Source organism: Sabethes cyaneus, chromosome 1, assembly GCF_943734655.1.
Source record: "Sabethes cyaneus chromosome 1, idSabCyanKW18_F2, whole genome shotgun sequence".
Taxonomy (NCBI): Eukaryota; Metazoa; Arthropoda; class Insecta; order Diptera; family Culicidae; genus Sabethes; species Sabethes cyaneus.
In genome coordinates, this window is record NC_071353.1 from 165251940 (window position 1) to 165277881 (window position 25942).

The 25942-nt window shown below is 41.9% G+C and overlaps 1 protein-coding gene across 1 annotated transcript in view; it reads right to left on the bottom strand.

The window, feature by feature from the left end:
* The window catches only part of LOC128744005 (integrin alpha-PS2), a 165378-nt gene that overhangs the window by 138770 nt on the left and 666 nt on the right, over positions 1-25942 (bottom strand). The window lies entirely within an intron of this gene.

Here is a 25942-nt window from a genome sequence, read left to right on the forward strand (position 1 = left end):
AAGATAGAGCGAGCGGCTTAACTAAAGGTTGCTTGGTTTTGTATTTGACAATAACAATATAAATGGTGCTAGTTTTAGCACCTTTCCCCTCCCAAAAACGAATTTATCGACTGAATGATTTGGTGATTTGGTAAATAAATTGAGGAATTAGTTACTAAACCACTTAACCCAAGTGGCAATTCTAAAGACATTTGGTTTTACTTGAATTTTATAAAAGTTTTATTGCGGTATTAATCATTACCTCTAGTTTTATTGGGTATTACGCAATACCGAAACGATACATGTCCAAATACACTTATATCTAGCTATAAAACCATTATAAAACTGGTAACAAAACAAATTTATTGTGGTAGCCCCACGTCTCCTATAAACTTACCATACGTGTGGCGTAGCAATGCAATATGGAGCACCAATCAAAATTGATCTTATTGCGTGTAGTAGATTCAGGTTATCACCCATAAAGATAAATTTGAAATTAACGAAATGATATTCTTCAGTGTAAATTATTGATAAAACGCTATGTAACGAACGCATCAGAAAAGGCCTTTTGTTGTCACTCTATTTATATGCACTCTAGGGCTATGTATAAGAGAAAGAGAGAGAACTGTCGAAAGGTTCTCTGTCATAGTACCGATGGTCTCCGAGTTGCCGGTGTACGAAACGAACTAGGATCATTCTGTTGGCTATAGTTAACACGGTTGGAAGCCGTTTTGTTACCGCTTCAATTGCCATCAAAATGGCTGGATACGACATTGCGTGTGCTTGTAAAATTGGAGTTCAACACCGAAATCACTTTTTTATGCGAGACTATATTGCCATATTCCAGTATTTTGTTTTATCTCGCAAACAAAAATTCATCAAAGCAAAGGGTTTTGCTAAAAGAAAGTTATTATCAGAAAGTCACAGAAAATATTCACGATAAAATTTAATGCGCATATGCTGCAAACCAACGGAGACTGCTGAAAATTTATCATATTATTCTATGGGTATTTTATCATGGTCGCTATAAACCAATCCGATCAGGATGATTTAACAGGCAAAATTTTAGCTTTTCTGCTCTCGGATGTATTTTTAAGTTAACAAAGCTGGTGGACTGATTTAGCTTTTAACCAGAGCAAGGCTGTATACTTTATAGCTGTGTAGCGAGAAGCATTATTAAATTATGGCCGTTGCTGTCAAGCAGCGAAAAGCATAATCGGTTTTGATCACTTGAGCTTATGGTCCGAATCTGAAGGAGGTTATAAGAACATTCTGAAGAGGGGGTCACTTGGTTGGAGGGCAGATTTAGAGCGATCGTTTTTTTTAAAGATGATCCTTTTTTCCTGTGTGGACTCATCACTGCAACCAGTATAGTTGATCTATTGTGATATCGCCCGGGGTGAGCGATATGCACCTCATTGCCAGCACTATCCCATATTATAGCCGTCCCTGGCGAGGACTCATTCGCTCCTCTGACCAGTACACTTAACTATAGGAGGGATTTTTGCACTGTCAAGAGGTTTCAGTAGGTAAATTTAGAATTCAGCATGAGGGAAGGGTAAATGAGGGGGGAGGGGGCTGAGAATAAACCCATGCTAAAGTCACTTGACAACGAATGGCTTGATTCTACTAAGATCTTGACCCACGACCACTCGCTTGTCAAAGCAGACTTGGTAACCTTGCGGCTACGGAGTCCCCTTCAGATGATCCTATTTCTGCGTTTGAATGTGTTTACTTTCCTTACTTGTAAATCTGCCTTCTTTTCGATAATCCTTATAAAACGACAGAAAGCCTTTTTTGCGTTTGTGAACCTCCCCCTTGTCAATGGTTACCCTAACCCCCCTGAACCTTCCGTCTTACTTATAAGAGATCGCCTGTCACGTTTGTCAACTCTCCTGCGCTGATTCTTTTATGCCAAAGAACATGTGTGTCAAGTTTAATGGAGACTTTCATATTCACGTTCCTCGTTCCCCGCCTTTTGGCTTCCTCCCAGTCAGCTCCCCCTTCTATCAAGTAGCCAATCATACAACTGCGTGTTCTACTTAGTACGGAAACAAAATTTTTTTCCCTTATATCCTACCTCGGCGGATTATGCGGATTATGCAGCTCATTTATGTATCGCAAAAATAGTAACGAGCCAATGTTACTACCTTGCCGAACACCTACTCGGATAGAACTGTACGTTTGTGATTACAGAATTATCTACATACACGACCTGTTTACGATTGGTTAGATAACTACGGATAATATCATTTTGAATTCCTCTAATAAGGTTCTAATTTACGTAATCTATTTATATAAGATCTATTTATATAACAGGCTTATGTCTGTCGCCAAAACGAGGGGCGCGATATGTATTTTCGTGGTAATAATCGCCCACATTAAGCAATGACTCAAACCAATCATACCAGATTACATTCAAGACGAGCAAAAGTAATGTAGTTGCACCTCATAGAGTTACGTAGCGTTAGCGTTACATAGCGTACCTCCAGTTTGCTCTCAATGGATCATTGAAAAAGCTAAAAAAAATCACAGATGGCTCCAGCATAGACATGTTCTGTCAAACACTCTCGACGAATTTCTATGACCGACTGTCAAACTGCCTTGCAATCTGATTGGTCCACCTAAAAAGACCGGTTCAGATTAACCGTTATCAACCGTCAACAACAACGGAACGGCAAGAAATTATGACGGGTAATCTATATCAGCCTTAAAGTTTACTCTAAATAAGCCACGTGGGGCTTTAGTGTCCATCTAGCGGTAAGCATAAGCAATAGCTACCTACAATGATCCATTAGACGCAAGGTGACGCGCGCGGGTTACAACTATCTATTTATATAAGAGGCTTATGTCTGTAGCGAAAACCAGGTCTCTGACAGGACGTCATAAGAGGCTAATCGGTAACTAAAAACAGGTCCCTGACAGGACGTCATGCTTTCGTAGCAATGGGTTGTATTCTCAGTCACTTCACTGGTCGACTGCTGGACTGCTCGATTGCTCAGCTGGTTGACTAGACTGCTCGACTGGACTGGTCGATTAGACTTCTCGATTTGATTGCTCGAATGGACTGCTCAACAGAACTGGTCGACTGAACTGTTCGATTCGACTTCTCGACTCAGCTCCTCGATTGGATGATCGATTTGACCACTCGACCGAACTGCTCGATTCTACTGCTCGATTTACTACTTGATTGAATTTTTCGATTCAACTGCTCGATTCAACTACTCGACTAGGCTACTCGATTCAACTGCTTGACTGGACTACTCGACACAACTGCTCGATTCATTTGCTTTACTCTACTGCTCGACTACTACATGGCTGCTTGATTGAACTGCTCGACTATACTGCTCGACTGAACTACACGACTCAACTGCTTGACTCAGCTGCTAAATTCGACTATTCGCTTCGGCTGCTCGTCTCAACTGCTCGCCTTACTACTCGACCCGACTGCTCGATTTAAGGGTTTAACGGTTCGGTTCGATTCAAGTGCTCGACAGGCTGCTCTATTCAACTTATCGGCTTACTACTCGATTTAACTGCTCGACTGGACTGCTTGACTGAATTGCTCGATTCAACTGCTCGACTCGACTGTTCGACTCAGCTGCTTGACTCGACTGATCTACTCGCCTGCTCGACTCGATTGCTCGGCGCGGTATCAACCTGCCGCTCATTTGAATCGGTTCGTGGCAGAAAATGGACGGCTCGAGTCACTCACACAAAAGAGCCATTTTGCTCACTTATAGAATCAGCACATAATAATAATAAAATAATGTTTTTATTCAGTTAAATAAAACCCAATGCGAGCATAAAAACTATTTCAGTTCCAGTTATCAAACAAATTAACATTACTTATTTGGTCTGCATAAAAAATTGGCGAACTTTGGAGTTTACCCTTGCCCTGGAGTTTACCCTTTATTCAAGATTTTCGAAATTTATCTATAGTTGTTGCTTGTTGTTGTGTGTGCAGGGACAGCTCTCTCTTCACCAACGCCCAATACCGCTCGATGGGGCGTAACTCTGGACAGTTAGGTGGATTCGCCTCCTTCGGTACAATATGGACTCCATTAGCATCATACTATTCCAAAACATCTTTGGCGTAGTGACAGGATGCCAAATCAGGCCAAAACAGCGAGGGTACATCATGGCTGTGTAGGAACGATAACAATCGTTTCTGCAGACATTCTTCACGGTATATTTTCCTTTGATAACCGTTCCCGTAGTGATGTAACTTTTGCTTGCTCGATCACAGCTGCATATGGCCTGCCATACTAAATATTTCTTTGGGGAACTTGGCTTTCTTCTTTGTCCTAAAATGCTCTGCAACGCCATTCCGTTTCATGGCAGTGTAAAAAGAAGACATACCAGGAAACTGTTTAAAGTCTTCTGGGACATACGTTTCATCGTCCATTAGAAGTTTAATGCGTTATTAAAACTTGCGATAAAGCTTACGAGCGCGTGTTTTGGCCGTCGTATTTTGCTTATCATTACGGTTTGGCACAGTCCTCACCTTGATAGACTTCATGCCTTGTCGTTGCTTAGAAGTGTGCACGAATGTTGGCGACATTTTTATTTTACGAGCAATGGCACGTACAGAAAGATCTGGTCTCCTCCGTAATATTTGTTTTACCTTCCCATCCTCGTGATGGGATCCTCAGATCCGTTTTTGTTCCACTTCCCTTCTTCCAAGCTGTTGTCAAACGAATATCGAACGATTTTAAAACAATGTGACCAGTGCTTGGAGGAAATCCAAGCTTTTTGACAAGTTTTCTCAACGAGAGATCCGGATTTTCATTGCGATCGCACACACTTGCTTTTCGCACCTGCTCTTCTTTCGACGCCATTTTACGCTGAGCGCTTGTAATATAAACAAGTGTTATATTTTCAGAAAGAACAGACATACGTCTACCACTCTGCAAAATATTTCACTCATTGTTAATGTATTTCCGAAGCTGTGTTTGATTAGGGGTGTCCAAATTTTGTCGCGAACAAGCCTTATGTACATCTTAGAGCACCCCATCGACATCTCTATATCGAGCTGCAGTAAACGTCAGCGACAGCATGTTCGGGGCTCAAAATTTGACAGCGGGCCCAAATCAGACTGCTGGCAGTTGAGTGAAACGCAGTGCTGAATTGCTATCTCATTTTCGCACACACGAGATGTTGGCGGCGAGAACATGGTTGTCTGCCATGGGCTTGTCTTAGAGCTATATTATTTAAATCGTAAGATCTTCGCATGCCGTGATGCAAATAAATTTAATATAAAGCTCAAAGGACTAATACAAAGGTAAAACATCTTCCCAAATACTGGCAAATGGAAAGGCAGTCGTTTCAAGTCTCGGAATGTTATTTATTGAACGAAGACCGAAGATCTCAGGATTCTCCGACCAGTAAGCACTGTGATGGCATCCGTCTTTCTCTTTCTGTCGTTTACCAAAGTCAGAAACACTCAGCTCTCGTGTGTTTCGAAAACACCAGGCGTCGCGACGCGTCGGTGCTGAAGATAATGCATAGCAATTAGTGAAGTTTGCTATCAAACTACCGTGGACCCCCTCGTTTGCACGTGAACGTGAACACGTTTTAATTTGAACCCCGCTGGTTTGCACTACGTGTAAACTAAAAATGGCTCAAATGTCATAATCAACATCACACCATTTGCTTATGAAGACAACGTACATAAACCTGATTTGTTTGTGGTGATCTAGCGTGTTTAATCTGTTTCATATTTCATTTTTCCAACGATTCTGGTATCTGGTAGAATTTCGCTCAGAGAATGAAATATTCGCTTTTTGCAATGCCAACTACATCAAACCACCGAAACAATAACAAAGAGCAGGGCGACCAGTTCATACAAGTTTCAGCATATTTAGGTTTGCCAATTGTTCAAATTAAAAACAAACCCCGTTTGCTTGCATTGCATGAATCGTTTAAATTTGCACTGTATTACTGTGCAATTTCTGGGATAGTCTCTAGCCCATAGTTAGAGGATTATTAGTTTGATTGGAGGAACAGTTCCTAAGATATGTTCCCTGGTCGGAGCATTCCAAAACATTTTTACAAATCTGATTACGTTCTTCCTCTAGCTAGAGCACAACAAAATATCTTTTACAGTCTTTTACCACTGAACCTTACTTTTAACATAACCTTAAAGCAATAGATGAATAAGGATTTGAAATTGCACTGTCGCTTTTTACTTCATGAAGTACACCAGAAATTAAAACAAACAATTATTGTTATTTTGCCTAACAAAGCTTGGACGATAAGTAGAGTCAAACTCCCTTACGTAGCGAGTGCAAACAGGACCCAAGCAGGAACAACATACGGACCGCAAAATTATATTCAATCCCAACATGAAGATTCCAGGTTATGTCTCTCACGCAGAAAGGCAACCATCATAATGAGATAATAAATCTTCCGGGTATTTATAAACCGTATACGGTCCATAAAATCGGTCCAGGTAGATTAGGAAACTGTCGTCTTCGGTATGCTGTGCCCATCTCGGAACCGGAGGGTTTTCCCCCTCTCATCCTAGAGGATCGATCGCTCAATTGCCTCCTCCTAAGAAGATCGAAGAGGCGCTTGCAATAAAACAAACCAAATAGCTTAAATTTATGCCCTCCGGGCCTCGCATTGTTCAATGTAGGTTTATTTACCCACTTTCCATTAGAGCAATTTTACACATTTCATCGTCGCCCCTCGTCTTGGACGGTTGAAAACTTTACTTCCTTCAATCCGCTTTAGTTTTATAAACTTACATGTGTAGCGGAAAGAAAATGTGCAATTGCAAGCCCGCTCTGCTCGCTGCTTCTGCTGCCGTTGTTGCCGTCTCGCCGTTCTTAATGTGCCGATCACACATCTTCGTCATTTGTGTTTCAGTTTTAGAGGTGCAGCAGCTTATACTGTCGAGCTCCCAACGTAACACCCAAAAGTAAACTGGCCGTGTGTTTTGTAAAACCGAAAACAAAAGTTTATACTGCAACAAGAGGGCGCGGTCAACTAGAAAATGACGTTTAGTTAGCGTTCCACGCAGCATACTATGATGATTGTGCGGAGCAAACCGTTTAGTGGATTAGTTGAAGATGTTTAATTTCATCTTTTGTTGGCTGGTTTGACACGGAATCGGTTCCGGGTGGCACCAACAGCAAACGGATTGCAAGTAATTTATAACTTTTTATAACCTCTTCTCGCTGCTGCTGCTACGCTTCCGAAGAACGTGCAGCGCACAGTGGTCCAAAAGGGCTAACAGTGGAGCACCTTTGTTCGTATAAATATTCTCCTTAATCTAAAGCTGTCAAAAGTTCGTCATCGCTTACTATAATGAAAATAAAAAAATAACTTTTTTGTGTTAGGAAATATAGACATAGTTTCTTCAGCAAAGGTGTAAATATTGTAAAAACAAGCAACTTTGCTGAAGAAACAAAATTTCTGTCTTTATCGAGTGCTGAACTATAGGGCATATTCTTCAAAACTTCTTTAAAAATTGGTTTTTCATGCTTGGCTTTTGTTAGTTGCATTTTACAAGTATACAATGTTCTAAGCAATTATCGAAGCTTCAAAAATACACGTTTTCCCAGAAGACCGCAAATCTCCTGGACCTCTACTTGCTGAGTTATCGCATATTCAAGCTTTAAATTTCCATAGCTTCACGAGCCCATGGGGTAAAATGGGGCAAGCGGATTTATGAAATCAGCGCTTCATCTTAAAGCTTAAATCGAGTACTATAAACTTGTATGGGTTCCGCTTGTCCCCAACCACCCAAATGAGTGTACGGCAAGCATACGTTTTATATGTTTCGCGTTCGCTAAAGGCTCGATGCACGTCCTTTTTTTTGTGTAGATAGATAGATAGACACATGGTTTCTTTGGCAAAGTTATGGAAAATATAAAGGTAAACAACTTTGCTAAAGAAATGACATTTCTATTCCTATCGAGTGCAGAGCTATAGAGCATTTTCCTTGGAAATTCTTTAGAAATAAGTTTTTCATACTTACCTTATGTTGGTTGCATTTTACAGGAATATATGGTTCTAGGTGATTATTGAAGAATTCAAAATACACGTTTTTGTAGAAGATTGCAAATCTCTAGGACATCTCCTTACAAAGTTTTCGCTTTTGGCTCGTGAAGTTAAGAAAAAATAAAGATGAAATAAGCGATAACTTTGTAAGGAAAGGTCATACAGATTTGAAACCTTCTGCAAAAACATGTGTATTGAGTCTTTCAATAATCGCCTAGAACCATATGCTCTTGTAAAATGCAACCAACATACGCTAAATAAGAAAAACTTATTTTTAATGAATTTCCAAAGAAAATGCTCTACATCTCTGTACTAGATAGAGTACTAGAAATGTCATTTCTTTAACGAAATTGTTTATCCTTATTTTTTCCATAACTTTGCCGAAGAAACCATGTGTCTATCTACAAACACAAAAAAAATGAACGTGTATCGAGCTTTTCGCAAACGCGAAACACATAAAACGTATGCTTGCCGTACACTCATTTGGGTGGCTGGGGACAAGCGGAACCTATACAAGTTTATAGTACTCGACTTAAGCTTTATTGGTGAAGCGCTGATTTCATAAATCCGCTTGTCCCATTTTTCCCCATGGGTTCGTGAAGCTATGGAAATTTAAAGCTTGAATATGCGATAACTCAGCAAGTAAAGGTCCAAGAGATTTGCGGTCTTCTGAAAAAACATGTATTTTGAGAGTCTAGAACATTGTATTCTTGTAAAATGCAACTAACAAAAGCCAAGCATGAAAAACCAATTTTTAAAGAAGTTTTGAAAAATATGCCCTATAGTTCAGCACTCGATAAAGATAGAAATTTTATATCTTCAACAAAGTTGCTTGTTTTTACAATATTTACAACTTTGCCGAAGGAACTATGTCTATATTTCCTAACATAAAAAAGTTTAGAGACATTAGGAAAAAAAGTTCCACTTTTCGCCCTTTCGGACTACTGTGCAGCGGCAGAGCAAAGTTACGGCTGGGTGTGCAGATTTATGTGCAATTGTACATATGCGTGTGCCGTTTCGTTTTATTTTTACGTTTTTTTTGGTTGTTGTTGAGATTTTTGAGTTTTTGCTTTTCCACCATCAGAGAGTGAGCGGTTTCCTTTTGACGCACCAAATCAATCTCAAGAGGCGTAGTTGCATTACAACAAGAACCTCTGAACCGAAGTGCTCGCTCTTCCGCTTTCGTGTTCCGTTCCGTTCCGTTCCACATGTGGACTGGAAGGAAATTTGCGGGCGGTTTTGGTGAGTTTGACAAATGTTGCCGTAATTTTTGCACATCGTTCATTCGACGAGGGGCGCGACCCTAGGCTCGGCGGGTGCTTCAGCAGCTATGTGCAAGTTAATCGTGCGTTGTTGAATGCAATCGGAAAAGTCAGTTCTTTCTAATTGCGCTGAGCTCTGGGTTTCTTGTTAGGAAACCGGCCTCTGCACTTACACAGTCAGTATTGGATACTTCAATTGAATTCAGCGAAATCCATAAAGTCGGCACGATGAAGTGTTCTTGAACATTACAACGATGTTTATTTTCTATTCAGAATAAGCAGGAGTAGCGCGGAGTTCTAGTAGGCCTCGCTCGAGTGTCATGCCGTGGTCGGTTTCAAAAGTGGAGCACCACGCGAGCGATACTTACATAGGTAGGTATGTATTTACATGAGGGCATGAGCCGAGTAGGCAGTGAATTCTGATGTATGACGCCGGCTGTCATTTATTACTGAACAGCAATGTTGTTCACTAACATATTTATATGAATATTGATGCTCGTGTCTAACAAGTCTAATGGCATTCTCATTGACAGACAGACATACATACTGAGAGCACATGTGTTCCAGCAACGGTTGAATGCAGCAAATCAATTGCATTTCTATTTCTTCGGTCGCTCGAGCATGTTAACAGCAACCGAAGTGAGCGTCATAATTTTAAACCAACAATGAGACGGCCATGTTCTGCGGGGAAGATAGTCGATACTGTTCCAAGAAACCACAACTCGGTTTGCACTTCATACACAAGCTGGATCTGCTGTGGAAGCAGTTTGCTCGTGTCGATCTCCAGATCAAGCAAAAACTCAACGGACGTTCGACGTTCTGGTTATGCATGTGCACAGCAGAATTGCATTCTGTTATGCAACACCAGCGACTATCTTGATCCGGTAATTGATGATTGGTTACATCATCGCTTTTCTGTGTGTTTGGTTTTTACCGGTTCACTGTGTGTGGTCTAAGTGACCTTAATCAGTAATTTACAGTGCATTTGACTGTAAGAATTTTTGGTGCAGCCTGCTTTGACCTACCATCCTACCGACTCAAGTTAGACAATTCTCTGAATGTCACGTGATTTATCGTGAACCGAAAGTGACACTCTGCGAGACACGTGTCAATGGAAACACGATTTATGGCTTTGTTTTGATATCAGATTCACATTTTTACTACGTCAACGAAAAGTGTAAATCTGTACATAATAGGGAGCAATTTATTTCGTTAAGTGGATTGATGGTTGAGATTGAATGACGGTGGAAAACATAATTAATTGATTTAAATTTAACTAAAATAGTCCTAGCCCTAGCCCCAGCGCCAGCCATAACTCTATCCCTAGTTCTAGCCCTAGCTCTAGAAAAGCGAAGTTTTGTTTTTTATATATCGTTTCAATTATATCGTCCATTATGCGTCACGCTCATTATGCCTAATGTCCGTATTCCTAACATCGTGCACCCATTACAGTGATACAATCGTCGTCAGCAGCGTTGAACCGGAATGGCTCATACGGTTCCAAGCAGTCGTCTCCATTCAACTCGATCTTGGGCCACTCGTAGCCAATTTCCCAGACGTCTCAGAAGTAGCAAATTACTTTCAACCTGGTCGAGCCATCTTTCACTTTGAGCCCCCCGTTTGCCTGGTGCCAGTGGGATTGTTCAAGAGAACTGTTTTCATCGCACTGTCGTCCGGCATCCTTGCGACGTGTCCGACCCACGGTAGTCTACTGGCTTTCGCCAGATGTACAATGGGAATCTCTGCAGTAGCTACAGCTCGTGATTCATACGTCTCCGTCACCCTCCGCTTTTAGTTTGTACTCCGCCAAATATCGTCCGCAACACCTAGAATACGGTTAGGACGCGTATGTCCTCCGTGAGTAATGTTACGATTTTAAGTTCATAATGAACCAATAGTCTAATGAGGGATTTGTACATCGTCAACTTCGTACGGTCTTGAACGTAGCGTTTTGCGAAGGACAAAGCAGATCCGATTTCCCGGTTGAATGCGCCGCTAGATCTCCTTACAAGTGTTGTTGTCCGCGGTCACCAGCGATTCCAAATATACTAACTCGTCTACCACTTACATTTCTAGTTCATTGTCGTCAACGGTTACCGTACATTGAAGGCACGCGATTATTTACTTTGAGCGAGCCTCATACTTTCATACATATTTGATCTTCGACGCATTTAGTTTTAGCCCAATCTTCCTAGACTCCGCTTTCAGTCTGGCGTAGATTTCCTCCGTCGTCGCAAAGTTTCTGGCTATAATATCAAAGTCATCCGCAAAGCCTGGAAGTTTGCTACCCTTGGTGAAAATCGTGCCTCTCGTTTCGATGACCCCCGTTGGATCACCCCTACAAGAGCGATGTTGAAGAGCATCCAGGACTAGCCGTCACCTTGTCTCAATCCTCGTCTCAAAGAAAGCTCTGATCAGTCGCGTCAGTTTATGTTCGTGCATTGTCTGCCATGGCTGGTCTCGATCGACTGTATCGTATGCTGCTTTAAAATCAATAAAGATGTGATGCGTGCCAATCTCAATTTTATATAACCGCGAACTTCCCGATGACCGCTCTAAAACTGTCTTCCGACCAAGTGGCCCACTCTTCAGAAGGTTTTTATAACTTCTTTAAGAATCACCGGCAATAAAATCGATTAAGCTTCGCTGCTTGACTGCCACCGCCTGAATTTAATAAAGCTTTTTCCTTTTCGCTCTGGTTAAAAGCTAAACCAATCCGCTAGCTTTGTTAACTTGAAGATACATCCGAGCGCAGAAAAGTTAAAGTTTTACTGTCAAATTATCCTGATGTATTTGGTTTATATCGACCATAATAAAATATTCCATAGAATAATTAATAAATTTTGAACAATCTTCGTTGATTTGCACCATATGCATATATTTTATTGCAATTTTTGGGACAGCCACCGTTACAGAGTACCTTGTAGGCGGCGTTCACCAGTGTTATGCGCACTCCTTCCATCCATTTCTCCGGTGGCTTCTCCTCCTCCCAAATTTTTGTTATTACCCTGTGTAGAGTCGTTGCCAGCATTTCTCGACCATGGTTATAAAGCTCTGCCGGCAGGCGGACCTTACCAGGCGTTTGTTGGTCTTCAACAACTCGATTTCTCGTTTGACACCTTGGAGATTAGGTGTTGGGACATTACTACCTTCCATGGGCAGTCCTAGGTTAACTGCCGTTACGTCTTACAGTACTTAAATTATTATCTGTATCCAAAATCACCTATAGAGATTATTTGCTAGATAAATTCTTATCTTCGTCATTCCGCATCCTTTGTCGCTTTCCGAGTTAACGAGATCCAAGATTTTTCACATGGTAAGTCAAACAAGACGGACAATGGAACTAGATATAAAGTCAGCATCCATACGGTACAAGGATGGTCCAGACCTTATAGATAGTCCCGAAGAGGATTGACTACGTCTTTTGAAAAATGGCAATACAACTGAGTCAGTGAAATATTATCCCTACTTCAAAATGTTGGGACAATATATAATGAAAGTTTGTCACTATTGCATAAAAGTTAGAACAACGACAAGATATCGTAGCTGTTTATCGTGGATACAGATGTTTCATGACAACCGTGTTGTCGCAATACTTGTTATATGCAACAAAAGCAAACCTATAATCATGTCACACTGTGTTGGCAGCAGCAGTCTTTGGTAGTTACCAAGGTAATGTTGATAGCTTATCAGTGGTAAGCATTGTGCGCCGGACTTTGGGTCAAAGCAAGCTAGTCTTTTTCTTAAGTTTTTTGCTGTTTGTCCCTTTTTTCAAGTATTATTGTACTATTATTTTGTTGTCGTGATACATTCTGGTTGCTACACATGTTTGTTTTATAGGCAGAGAACAACTGGTTTATCGCTCTTCGTTTTTGTCGGTTGTTTCTGCGTATGAACAATGATATTTTGATTCCCTGCAACTCACCGATATCTTTCCTCAATGGATGCAACAAGCAGGACCAAAAATTTGTTAATTTGGCAAACTCAGCGCGAAGTTTTTTGACGTAGGATTACGTCTTTAATTTCTATATTGGGGTGCGCTTTAGAACAGCGAAAAGGGAACATGTAACGTATAACATGTATAAAGTCGTTATAGTTTGCACGCTTATAACTCAGTCATCCCTCAGTAGATTCTAGAGATATTAGTATCAATTGATTGGAAATTTTTCTGAGAATTAATTACAATACAGTGGGTAACATGTTTCTCCAACAAACTTTTAAATAAGGCCATTGCAAATCATATTTAAAGTTTTTGTCACCCCCCCCCCCCCTTGGAAATTGGCTTGAAAAATCGGGGGGCAAAAAAATAATTTGTAGGATATGAGTCAAATTTCTTTTTATAAAATCAATTGTCTGTGGGCTCTACAGTCTGAAAAACTCGAAAAATGAATCTCCGAGTTGAATTAACGCTTCTAGCATGAAACAGAAATGGAAATTCGAGAACAGTGGAATTTCCGAAAATCGTCCAAAAAAATTTTCCTTCGTTTTTGTCTTTTTTCGTATATTTTTGCATAGAAAATAATAACGTATATATTATAAGCAAGAATAGATTCGGTTTTCACGTTTAAACCTTAAATAAAAATTCTTAAAACCCTTGTTTTTTTGCTCGATTAAAAAATTCACTTTGTTTTTTTTCGCCCCCCCCTTCAGTGGCCGAACACCGGAAGGACAAAAGCTTTATAAAATATTTGTAATGGCCTAATTGAAAACTAAAAATCCACGCTCTGTGGTTTGGTTGGTCCGAATAAGTAGTGCTGATTTGCCGTAGCGGTAACGATGTTTCCTTATCACAAGCAGGACAGTTGTATACAACCGTATCCGTACTTAAATTTACACTCCTTTCAGTTTTTACACTTGCATTTAACGGTTCTCGTTACATTTTTCCTTTATTTTTATGAAAAAAGTTACAAAGTCCCTCTCGTGCCTCGTCCCAAAACAGGTCGAAGATTTACAACGACGTTCAGACTTATACTAATTTGATATCCGTGCTTGGGAAGTACGCCAGAAAAGGTGATAAAGTTCTCTCGTTCTAACAAAATTTCTTGCGAACGTTATAAACCTACACCAATTTGATGTCTGTGTTAGGGAAGTACGCCAGAAAAGGTTATAAGTCTCCTCATCCCAACAAGATTTCTTAAGAACGCGATAAACCTAGTACAATTTGATGTCCTGAGAGTGAAAAGTTATAAAAAAAGTGAGTGACCAACCCTACTTTTTGCCCGATTGTACCGATATGTGATGTGACGTGACGTGGCGTGATGACATGTGACGTGATGTAGCAATATTAGAAGTGTTGATCAATTAGCGACTGTCTGATCTGAAAATAGGTTTTTGGCGTTTAATATGTTTCTTAAGTTGATGATATTTTCACTGTCATAATTTTAACGAGTTGTTTGTGTGTTAGTTGAAAGCCAATTATATTTCAAATCCATCCCTCATACAAAATGGTGCTACAAATCAAATATTTGCAAGAAAATTAATGAAAGTGGTAAATTATAACCCAGATTATTTATTTATCTTTTCCGTTCAACCATAAGTTGTGCGTCCAATCACAAATATTTTATGTTTTGAGCAAGATTCTTAAACCAGTTAACACTCGTTTTAAGCCATTTACCTAAAGTTGACTAGTGCTACAAGTCACATAAAAATTTACAAAATGCGATATCAACGCCAAACACCAGAAGAGTGATTTTGGCCTGATGAAACTCTTAATGGAATTACAAACTCTAAGAAACAGATATAACTGTTATAAAGAGCTAGAGCTCTTTAAACCTCTCTTCTCGTATCAAATTTCAAGGGATGTTTCAAACATTTGCAAAATGTCAAGTTTTGTCGAATTGGACCTGCATTCGTAGTCCTACATGATCCCCTCGTTCGTGTCCCTAGGCACAAGTCTTCATACTTTTAATGAAACCGTAAGATAAAAATCGACACACAATATCAAATCCAGCAGGTTTACATCCTGGTTAGATAATAATAAGTTGTTACGGATGCAAGGTTTGGTATGCTTTGAACCCAAGTGACAATGTGAGTTTTATTGTACTCTTATTGCGGTTTTGATGACCAATTTTAAACATAAATGATGACATTTCATGGTTCATTATGGAAATCATAGGAATAAATCATTGCAATTTGTAATTTCAGGTTCAGACAAGGTAAATACGCCTAGGACAATGTACAACAAACCGTGGAAAATGTTTCATTCATTTGGAGCCAGTCGCAAGCTAAAAGGAAAGGATGAAGCTGCATTACGGATAGACGATGTAATGAGTTCGTATTCCCTGGCCGTGGCACTAAATGAAATTTATTAACTGCAGCTTCACCACACATGGGTGAATGATGGGAAAGGTTGGTGGCGATCTTTAAAACAACAAAACACAAACTTCATGTCCCATGACCTAATGATGAAAAGTTATCGAAAATAATAATCAAGATAGAAATGGCCATTGGCTGCCACCTAGTAAATGAATATTGCCATGGGTTCGGATGTTGTAAGGCATCCATTTGTTGGTGGAAGAGTTATAGAAACCCGAACGGTCTAGACTCTAGAGCATATAAATGTGATTAAAGCAGCGATATTTTCCGGGAAGGAGCAAACTAACAAAAATATTGGCATGAAATATCGAAGCTCCTATTTTGCGTAGAAACCTTCTTCATTGATTTTTAACACCGGAGCTAGTTTCACTCGCCATATTCAACGTCTTCTTATGACGATATATTAACATCGTTATCGCATGCGCAAATGGTTTTCTGCGCCCACCCAGAAGACCTAGAGACGACGGACGAACCACTTGGTCCGGCCGGTCCCGGTGCTAACTATGTTGCTCTTTCATGGTCGCACTCTTCACACCTCACCACAATCCAAACAACACCATTTGGAACGGTTCGGTGTGTGATTAACACGTTTCAGTCATCTGTCTTCGAACAGGTAAAAACTCCTCGAATGAAAGGGGTTTGGGCTATGATTAACAAGCGACATCCAGCGCAGAGGCGCCATTGAATGTCATCAGAAATGGGCCGTAACCAAAGCGCGCGCCCTTGACGCGGCTTCCAGTTGTATTGTAGGTCATGTTTGCCAATAAAGCACGGGCGATGCATCCGCCTGCTAGTTGTGGTGGTGTTTACCTGCAATTCCAGAGCCTACTGCCCTGCTGCTGATAGTGCGTGATGGTGTGAAACAAGGCCGTCAAAGATGATTTATCTCACGCGTCGTCATCCTTTCTTCCTTCCTTGCTTTGCTTACTACTGACTGACTGGCACGAGCCGGATCGAACACGCGCGGGGCAAACGAAAGGAACTAAGGAGAATGCGAAAACAGGTAAATGTTGATGTCATGCAGTAGCCACCGCCGAAGCAACAACAAAAACAACAACAACAACAATGACTGCGGGGGTGAAAGAAGTTTTTATTTCATTCTATCTACCTGACCGTGATGTGGTGCTGGTGGCTTTCGGTATGGTTACTGCAGCTAATTCTGGGTGTGTTCTGCCCGACCGACAGATAATGATATAATCACAACAGGTGAGATAATCTCCTTCGGGGTTCTTGGCCTGTGCCTTGTGTGTATTCGCAATCGCAATCGGGAGGAGGAGCATCAGTCAAGTTGTTCTTTCGACGAGAGTTGGTTGTTCGACTGATAATGGAATTATGACTATGATATTTGCATGAGTCACTGAGAACAGCCGAAGAAAGTGATAGCTCATTGACAGACAATCAAACTGAGTGCTTTACGCTGTAAGTCCGGCATTCGTGAGCTGAGTGTTGGATGAAAACAAAACTGACAATTAATTCCGTTCGCATGCTATCGGCAAAGCATATGACCATATGACGTTTTTATAGAGTCAGCCGGAATGGTTTATCGCTTTCGTTTCATCAACCTATACATGATAGGGCAGGAAGTGGCCATTCGGAACGAAATTAGCCCCGACGGAAGCCGATCCATCACAAATTGATTATACCCTTATACGGATGGATATCAATATCAGTGTGCGGTTATAGGATGATGCACACGACCAATTTCCAACGGGAGAAACATTCATCAAAGTAGACGACGACCGCTAGAAAGTCAATAATAAATTCTAAACCGTTATTGGACCGTGCGTCATCTGGTATCTGCCGAGTTTGACAGAATGAAATTGAACAGAAAATAAAGTGAAAAACTAATAGACGGAGTCACACTGGATTGCAGTTTTTAGCTAGCAAAGGGTTCCCGTTCGGACCGTAGGCGTCAACCCAATTTATTCTACATTCTGGGTCAGCGGTGCACCGTTTCAGCCAGTCAAGCCGACGACGAATCGGTCTTTTACGGTCTCTACGGTGCATTATTAAAGGTAGTGTTACTACAGACTGTCAGACCAAGTAAACTGTCTTGATTGCGAAACACCTTGATGAGAAAGTTTTTATTTGTCAATAACTTCTATGTTGAGCAAAACGAATCTAATCTGTAAGTATTACTAATGACATCATTAATCAAATTTTTGTTGATATCAAATTAAGCCAATTCCGTCTCACCAAGTAGACGGTAGACACCGAAAAAGTAGGTGAAATTCACCGATTTGTGTGTCACACGGTATGTACGATGTAAGCGACGGTTTTCGTAGTTCGTCCGTCAGCGTAGCTGACTGGTCGTCGCAAGGGCCAATAAATTTCCTGCCGACATCATCATAAATCAAGCCAGGAAGCCGAAAGAAAAAGAAAACGTAACTTTTTTTCGTTGATCGCATGACACCTCTCGCTCGCTTGCCGATGCCGTTGTTTGCACCGGCAGCAGTTCGTTAAAACTCGAACGAAAAAGTTTAGAAAGCAATAAATTTGCCCGATCCCAGTGAAACCTCCCGGTGAAAGAACGTACGGTAGGACACCACCACCGTGTGATGCTTTGTTAGCTTATGAAGTAGCATCACCGACGAAAGCCGTACCGAATCGAAATTCTCCTCTGTTCCGTTCCGTCCACCTCTGACAGATGGAAGCCGCTGCTCCTAAAATAGTGACAATGATGGAGGATTACTCAATGCTTAAAGATGAGACTTTCGGATGTTATTGAATCATCAGAATTGCCGTGAATTTCTCAATTAAAAAAATTAAAACGCTTTACAAAAGAAAGATGAGTGGGAGCTTGCAGGAAGCGGTGTCAGTCGTCGATGATCAACAGAGACTCTGACTCAGGTTCGACTCAGGTGCAATATGACATCGATTGCAAAGTGTCTGTATTTGAATGGTATGTTTCACGGTCAATTTTGTTGAATACATGACTAATTTATTTGATATTATGACAAAGAATCGTACACGAGATTTTTAGGAGCTTCATGGCTTACAATGAAATAAAAATTTAACCTTTTTAGTGCTGAAAAAGACGATAACTCGAGATGATCATTTATGGTCCCACAAAATTTATCAAATATACAAGAAAATAAGTTTAAAACCTTTGTATTTGGTTAAGGAAACTGAATAATTTAATTTTTTTTTGTACTTTCAGAATCAGCAAAACCAAAACCGGCGGTGTTCAAAAACAACAGTAGTAAGACCTCCATGGGAAATTGAGAGGAATACTTCAGATGCCGGTAAGTCGTTACTAACAGCGGCGATTTTCGATTATCGTTCAAAACGGTTTCTGAATCCTGTCGAAACGTTACTGTTGGCTTGTTTTTTCGATGTCCTAACCACTAGACCATATGGGAATAATATTCGAACGTTGAAAACGTCATGTTTTTCTACTGATTTGAATAAAAGATTCCAAGTTTTAGCAAAGTGAATCACGTGCACAGCAGCTGACTTCTGTGAGTTATCGCCACACGCACAGATCATGATCCGTACAGATCATGACAAACAGTGAATCTTTAGCGTTGATCACAAGATTTTGTTCCTTAAACAGTCTCTGCAGTCGATCACAGTGTTACATCTTACCTAGCTGCGAGAAAAAAGGTCACACCGCAATCATGCAATGAATATGATCTGACATGAGGTTTGTTATAATCGGTTCGGATCACGACAAAGTGTTTGTCGCTGACAAGTAGTGATGTCAATGCATCTGAATCTGATCGCTTCTATGATCTTGATAGCTAGAAGCGATTTTTTTCCATCCCTGATTGTAATATTTAAATGTCGATGATTGGTCTACTCAAGGCCACCCAAAATAAATGATCGGTTTGGAAAATGCGAACAATTAGACGCAGTTTCACTTTTGTTCAAGTGCTGGTCTAGAAAAGTTTAGTCGCGTGATCGCGGATTTTTAAGACTTAAAGTTAAGCCGATTTAGCAATAATGAAAAAGCAGATAAAAGTCGCGAGTGTTGAAAAAAACCCCGACTATTAATTATTTAGCAAAGGCTAAAAGTGTGCGATATCGTTAAAACCTGAAGGTTAGAATTACCTTCAATTTGGTAGGCTTTAGACCGCCACTGTAACTACTACGTTTACAGGAACCCATAAACGTGGGTGCTAATCTGAAGTACGAGTCCGGAACGGCTAATTCCGGATCAAATTTGGACCAGCATAAACGGCGGCAATACTTTCAACGAATATAGCGGATACCGATTCATCCGTGAAGCAGCCTACACTACGCAGCTGAAATTTCCCACCCGCTCGAGAAAAACCAGCCGCTTCGCCGTAAAGCTTCCCTTATTGCGGTGGCAAGGAACACGACCCGGTAGAGCACCGGACTGTGTGGACATCGTTGGTGATAACCAACAGCAGCCGAGACACTCACCGTGGTGGAGATTACCCAAAGCAAAGCCTGGGTGCTAATTCCGTTATTGAAACTTGTCCTTCTGTTTTTATACGACAGACTTCGCAACCAGCTGTTAGAATACAGATCAGTGCGGGGTCAGTGCTACGATCCTATTGACTCTAACAGCCTCTCCCAGCCGATATTCGAACATACGACGAGTGGCTTATTAGACCAGCGTCTTACCTCGAGGCCAACTGGGAGGTGGAGATTACCCATGTTGGGTTAATACGAAACAATTGTTAAGTGCAGACAATAAGAAGTGCATTAGAAGCTAAGAAACGAATCATGGTGTGTCGCCAAGGGCGAAAACATTTGTAAATCTTTGCTAAATAGATTTAGCTTTGCGCGTACGATATTTGAGGTCTGTTAATAAATAATCACCTTTATTCTTGTTTACGACCGTATCCTGCATTCGTACGAATAGTTTGCTTCGAACGAATCGGGAAGGACTATTCTCATATTCGAATGAACAAAAGGAATGGGAGCTCGAACGTTCGAATTGATTCGAACGAAAACAAGAATACGAATCGGCTTAACTTTTGAACGAATATCATTCGAACGAAAGCAAGAATAAGGGTGAATGTTCCGTTGATCAGAGTTTAATGCGTAGGATTGTACGTCGCGTTCGTTCTAGTACGGGTCTTGCGTATTGAAACTTAGTTGTCGATTAGCTTCGTAAAAGATCTTAGAGGTTCGAAATACTCGCCCCGAGATAAGAGTCATCGGTCAGGCATCCCTATCCATCTTCCACAACGGTCTTTCGGATACGAAAGTGGCGCTTAAGCCGTTGTAAGCAAAGGCATCAAAAAACCTTTCTGGTCAGTCCAGGCATAGGGAGAATTCGCATGTAACGCTATATTCAGTATCCTTTAAATCAAAAGCGTTACAACACAACGCATAAAAACAAGTTCCGATCATGTAGCGCAACTGAAATCCAGCTCTGCTCCAAACAGTCCCAATCTTCCAGTTGATTTCAGGCTGTTTTGCGGATTTCTGTCACTGCGAAAAACATAGTACGTGAATCGAGCCAGGGGTCAGTTAAGACGATGAGTGACACGAGAATTCATGCCGCCTATATTTTGGTAGAAGATCACATGCTGTCTTCGGTCTGGTAGCTCGCGGTCGTCAAAGAATCGCCAATTCTGCGTCGTCCCTGGAAAGCACGACCGTTGGTCTGGCCTAGAACGTAAAGCGGGTTTGTACTTACCCTGAGTGCAATTTTGGAAACCCCGTTCCCCAAAGCCGCGTGAAGGACCAGGACGAATGTTGAACGCTGGCAGGAATGACGCGACTACGGCGGGGGGGGAGGTCGGGAGTTCCCTAAAAGTTAGAATCGGTGCGTCCTGGTAACCGGCGGCGTAGACGTGAAGCTGAAGCAGAATCGGGAACGGTTTGGTCCGTTGTTCCCAGGCGGACTCCATTTGCGAAGAGCCCGGCTCGGTGTTGGCGGATAAAAAATCGCCAACTGGAGTTACCTCTACACGAGGAGTTGTCAGCAACGATTGAGTGGTAGGCGGGGCCCAATAGCTTTTGGATTGGAACTGGAGTTGTCAAATTCCGGGAAAGCAATCCCGTTTGGCCAGGTGGCAGGTGCCTGGATCAAGTGCGATGCTGCGATATTTTATATCTAAAACTAATTTTGTAGGAGATGAAGTCCATCGCATTGAGGTCGGCATCCTTCTTCAGTAAAGGAATCACCTTGATAGGATCATCACACTGTAAGCAGTCCCTGGCCAACTCTGTTACGGCCTCGGACTTTACGCTAGGGTGGAATCGAGACATGTAAAGCCAAAAGAGCTCCTTTGGCGGAGGGACATTCGCTACACCCACTGAGGTGGTGGCGGCAGGTTAGTCTTTACACGCTCTTCACGGCGCCGTTTCAGTGGAGGTTCTCTTAATAGGGGTTTAGCAGATAGCGGCGTCAATGCTGTCTTGGTGACCTTGGAAAGCTGCAGCATTTGTTCACTGTTGACCGAAAAGGCTTCTTTAAGCTCACAAATTGCTTCACGGTGGTTGTCTTCAATCGATGAAACAGCTGAGCCCACTGATGACATGACCGCTTTGAAGCGAATCATCTTCATAAGCTTTACACATTCGTCACACGTCCAAAGCAGGTTTTTGGAAGAGAACTTTTTATGTAGAATTGAGGAGAATATTTCTCCGATAATTGCAGGTAAATATAGGTCATATGAGACCTTTCAACTGTGACATCTGACCAAACGACCATTACTACAGTGAGTGGACTTAACTGCCTTTTCGCTGGCACACTCGACCCCACTCTGTCAACCGACCAGTTACACCCCACCGCATATTTCCCAAGTATCGTATCAACCATACCTTTACACACTTCAGGCGAAACCTTACGATATACTTAGTATAAATAATAGGATGGCACACCAACCAGTTCGTAAGTAGTTCCCCCTTTAGTATGACCTCACGGATTGTACAAAACAGTCGTTCGTTCCCGACTTTCAAACGTTTGGCGATTTCGTTAATCGTTTTAAAGAAACTTCTCGCATCGTGCCTCTCGAAGCACTTGTCCGGCTCCGTTTTTTCGGTAGCTTTAGCATCTTGGTATCTCTCTCTCTGCTCTGCTCAGTTTTTATCTAAGTGTAGACAATAATAATGAAATTTCAAACATTTGTTAACTTCTTCGCAGTGACATCGAAATCGCTCGCTCTCAAACTCCCAAAGACATTGCCGTACTGGCTTCGGAAATCGGCCTAATCCCGTCGGAAGTTTCACTATATGGAGACAAAAAAACCAAGATTTCCCTAAAGACACTGGACCGTTTGAAAAACGAACAAAACGGTAAATACGTGGTTGTTGCTGGGTAAGTTTAATTATAGAGATTTTAAACGACTGGTTCGTGAATTACCCAACTTAATTAATCCCACAGCATAACTCCGTCTCTGTTGGGCGAGGGCAAAAGCACCACCCTGGTTGGACTGGTTCAAGCCTTGACGGCGCACAAACAATGCAATGCCATTGCCTGTTTACGACAACCATCGCAGGGCCCTACGTTCGGTATCAAGGGCGGGGCCGCCGGTGGCGGTTACTCGCAGGTCATTCCGATGGAGGATTTCAATTTGCATCTGACCGGCGATATCCACGCAGTAACGGCCGCCAACAATCTGCTGGCGGCACAGCTTGACGCCAGAATTTTCCACGAGGCCACACAAACGGATCAGGCTTTGTACGAGCGGCTAGTACCTGCCATGAAAGGATCGCGCAACTTTTCAGCTATTCAGCTGAGACGTTTGAAGCGGCTCGGTATTGAGAAAACTGATCCTTACACCTTACATCCTTACATAATGTTGTGTGGACCAGAGGTAGGCTTCCATCAACGGTTATTTTATTATTATTATTATAATTAGTTTAATAACGTGTTCCATTTCCCAACAGTCTTGGACGTAAACGATCGTTACCTTCGCAAGATCACAATCGGTTTAGCACCGACGGAAAAGAATATGATTAGGGACACTAGTTTCGCGATTTCGGTTGCCAGCGAAATTATGGCGATTCTTGCGCTGGCTACCTGCCTGGAGGATATGAAGCAGCGATTGGCCAAGATGGTGGTTGCGTTCGACCGCACCGGAGCACCGGTTACGGCCGATTTAGGAGTGATCGGAGCCATGATGGTCCTACTGAAGGATGCCATCGAGCCAACGTTGATGCAAACACTGGAAGGCACTCCAGTAATGGTCCACGCGGGACCGTTTGCTAATATTGCGCACGGTTGTTCGTCGATTGTCGCCGACGATATTGGATTGAAGCTGGTTGGTAAGTCGGGTTATCTGGTTACGGAGGCAGGATTCGGATCGGATATTGGAATGGAGAAGTTCTTCAACATCAAGTGCCGCTCGTCGGGAAAGACTCCGAACGCTGTTGTGCTGGTGATGACGGTGATACAATTCTCGATCATCGATAAGTACCTAACCGACCAAAGGTAAAAAAAGGACTGTTCAAGGTAATTTGCGTCACGACTTCAATGGAAGATGATCATCTGTGTTCATACATAGTCAATCGGTAAATTAGACGTCGTCGTGATTTCGCTGCCTCCAAATAACTGGTTGTTTTATTCTGTTAATTCCCTTGCACACCTAATTTTATGAATGTTCCATATGAATCTTGCAGCATTTTTCCTCCTCATGAAAATCGGTTGTGAGAGGCAGAAATTTTTTTACTCCATTTGAAAGCCCTGTTCTTCTTTACAGAACCGGGCTATTTGTTAGTTGTTTCATGGCAAATTTATGAAATATCCCATGATATAAATCACGAGGTTTGCTCAAAATTCAACTTTTTTTAACCTGTTAGGCCCCTTGGCGAACGAGAGGTCCACTATTTCGAGGTATCAAAAGTGTAATTCTTATTTTTTTTATCCATTTTCAACCAATCAAGCGCAAAAGTTCCAATATTTGAAGACCTCGTGTCAGTAGTGGCCCCGTTTCAGCGAGAATTACTCATTGTGAAGCTGATCAGACGTCGGCGGTTACAGTGGGCTGGACATGTTGTCCGAATGCCAGAAGAATCTTGGTATACTGTTGTTTTGTTCATTTTTCCGGTAACAAAAACCAGCGACTGTTATGCAGCGATAGTTTTGACAAATACCGCACATGAACAATGTGTTCTTGCCTTTTGGATACTACGCAATGTCCTAACGTTGTTGTTCCGTCGATGCCGCTGCCAGAGGACTATAAATCATGCGCGCACATGACCGTGTCGTATCGCGGCGGCCAGCAAAGCCAGCCGTACCTAGCGATCATTGTGTTTGATAAACAAACTTTTCTCCTGTTTATAAATAAACATTGAAGATATCCTACACCGTCATCGGATGACAGTACCAGTTACCAGAAGCCAGCAGCACCACTCCTACGTACACAGTTCGTACACGTATCCAAGTGTGCCGTGAGACGACGGGTAATGTTGTTGTGTCAGTCAGGGAAGTCTGTCTACTCGCATCATTAGATTTATACTCGTTTGAAACTGTTTTTTTTTTGGGGTTTTCAGTTTTCTTTTTTTCTCTCGATTAAACCATATGTTGTAAATCGTCATCATCATACCCGGCGGCGGCTTGTGCTGGTCGTGTTTCTAAATAAACAGCATGTAGGATGGTGTGGCAAGTTGTACCAAGCAGAACCGCGCGCTGGTTTGATTTGATTTGGAAGGAATACCATTAGTTTCACTTCTAGGTTAGGGCAGCCAGTGCGCAGACCATCTATTTCTGGCTGGTGTTCTAGGTTGTAAAGTTTCGGGTCGATTTTGCAGCCCCTAATTGAGTGGCGGAAAATTGCTTCACCCGCCGCGAGCAGATTGAAAAAGGGCAGCAGCAGTTTTCCCAATCAAGCGAGCGCGAGAAGTAAAGGCGTAAAAGGACCGTAAATCATCCTGTGCACCGTTTCGTTCGGTGTTCCCCTGCTTCTAGGGTCGCTGCAGCAGCGGCACGCTGCACATGGTGCTTCCGTTTCAGTCCGATTTTTCCTTTGCTTCCATTCAGAGCGACTGCCAGCGGCAGTCTATTTCTGGAGAAGTCATATTTTACATTATTATGAGTTGTTTTCATTTTTATTATCCTCTGCTATTAGCCGCTACAAAGTTGTGCATCGCCGCGGAGCGGCCACAGTTCAAGTTCAGTCGAGTGCATCCATTCCAGTGGTCCCCTCCGCCGCCTTCGGCGTGACGTACGGGTGGCCAGATAGCATTTCCTTTCGACGTCTGTTTACGAACTGTCAGCTATTAGCACTCTATCAATTGCTTGTGACATGATTAGCTCCTATTACTTGAACCTTTTCGGGGCCGTGTCACTGGAGGTCGACCATAAATGCCGCGGTTTGCGAACTAACCTTCTCCTGACAGAAAAAAACGCTGGTCTCTTATTATGAGGCGGTGACCACCCAACAGAAGCTCGAAGATGATTTTGTTTGGGAAACATCGTGCAAATGTTTAGATGCATTTGTCGGCTTAGG